General features: G+C 39.3%; 1 pseudogene; it reads right to left on the reverse strand.

Moving 5' to 3' along the window:
• Positions 1–1,591: 1,591 nt before the first annotated feature.
• The window catches only part of LOC101346405 (olfactory receptor 4F15-like), an 8,413-nt pseudogene continuing 8,187 nt past the window's right edge, over positions 1,592–1,817 (reverse strand).

Raw genomic sequence — 1,817 nt, forward strand, 5'->3', positions numbered from 1 at the left:
ATCTAATGGTGACATAGCACCATATAATCGTTTTTGATTCAGAGTAAACACTGCATCCTACAGAAAGGTACCCCACTCTCAAGATATTATCTCCAAGCTAGTGCTTCAGCTGCACCTCCAGTAAGTTCCATTGCTTCATTAGACCAGCAGCACCTAGGCTGTGTAATATGTGATACGTCCAGTAGATTCAGTAGTGATGTGCTCACTCCCACAACTTCTTTGCTTTAAAATGAGTCCTTGGTATGATGTGATGTTTTATGCTTTGGCAATATTTGTATATTAAATGCTCCATAAACTTAAGGAAAATGGTTGCCCCAGTACTGTAGAGGTTTACGATATGATTATGCCATTGACGCTTCCCATAAACTCCACATCTTCTCTCTTCCCACATTTAGTTGTTCTAAAGCCATAGGGAATGCCAGGTAGTATGGTACAAGCAGCAGGGCCATTTTCATACACTCTAGACCTGATGCAGAATAACCCCTTCTAGATCTGGGCCACACCCAAACCTCCCCATAGGGTTGACACCATATGGCTCTAAGCTCCAAATCTCTAATTACATGGTTGGTCTTTCTGGTGGGCCAGCCTCTATCCTAAGTCATCTTGTTAGCATCAACTATGAAGGTGCCCACCATGAGTCACCTTGTTAGCATAAACAATCAAGTGGGATGTCAGGGGCCCAGCACAAATAACAAAGACACTCCTATCACTCAGAATATCCAAAAGATTTAAAGGCTGCCTCCCCGAAACTGGTGACAAAGGCCAGCCAAATTCTTTATTACACAGTGCCACATACACAATAAATATTTGTAAACTGATTGACCCGTAAACGCTGCGCTTTTAATGGAGTCACCCAGAGGAGTGGTCCACCATAAGGGATTATTTTCAAGTGAGGGAGATATTATTTTTATTTCCAGAGATGCAGTATAGTATAAGTATTAAAAGAACAGATTCTTGGTCCAAGTTGCCAGACTCTGAGACCAGGCCAACCACTTAATAGAGCTTAAATATATTTAATGTCTCTGCACCTCAGATTTCTCCTTATGAAATGGGAATAATAAAAGTATCCATTCCAAAATTCAAGGTAAAGAACCTACAACAATACCTGGACCATAAAAAGTACAATATGAGTGCCATCAATTACTACCTCCCCTAGGGTAGAAATGACGAGAGACAATCATAACTCCAGCACCTCATTGGAGGAAATTTTAATGATAGGTTTGCTTTTGTTCTTTAGTAACAATGTTAAATAACAAGCTGCAGAAACCCTGGAGAGAGAAAATTTTTATAAATATTTTGGAACTATTTCATTTTCTATTTGCTAATACATTTAAATTATATCCTTCTGGGAAAGAGGCACAAAGATACTAGTGAGGCTTACTTAAGCAGAACTGCCCCATAGGGTTTCCAAGGAGTGACTGGTGGATTCAAACAGCTGACCTCTTGGTTAGCAGCCAGTCTCTTAACCATTGCGCCATCAGGGCTCCCTTAAGCAGGGTCACATAATTCAAGCATTACATATGTTTCTCATAAAAGCAGGAAACTTAGCAGTCGTAAGTATTTGATGGTCTTTAGGCCTAGAAAGTAGAATTTAACCAGGTGTCACTGTGAATATCACTGTAATAAAAGAATGCTGTTTAATAATGGAATTGTAAACATTTTCTTCATAGCTAAAGAACTGTGTAGAAAATTCAGCTTTGGTGGGTCCTAAAGAAGGAACTATCTAGTAGACAATAATTTAGAAATGATAAAGAAGTGTGACACGTTAATGTTCACCTAAATGGAAGGAAAGAATGCAAATGAGAGGGTAAAGACCT

The sequence above is a fragment of the Trichechus manatus genome, unplaced genomic scaffold (assembly GCF_000243295.1).
Source record: "Trichechus manatus latirostris isolate Lorelei unplaced genomic scaffold, TriManLat1.0 scaffold00076, whole genome shotgun sequence".
In the NCBI taxonomy this organism is placed as follows: Eukaryota; Metazoa; Chordata; class Mammalia; order Sirenia; family Trichechidae; genus Trichechus; species Trichechus manatus.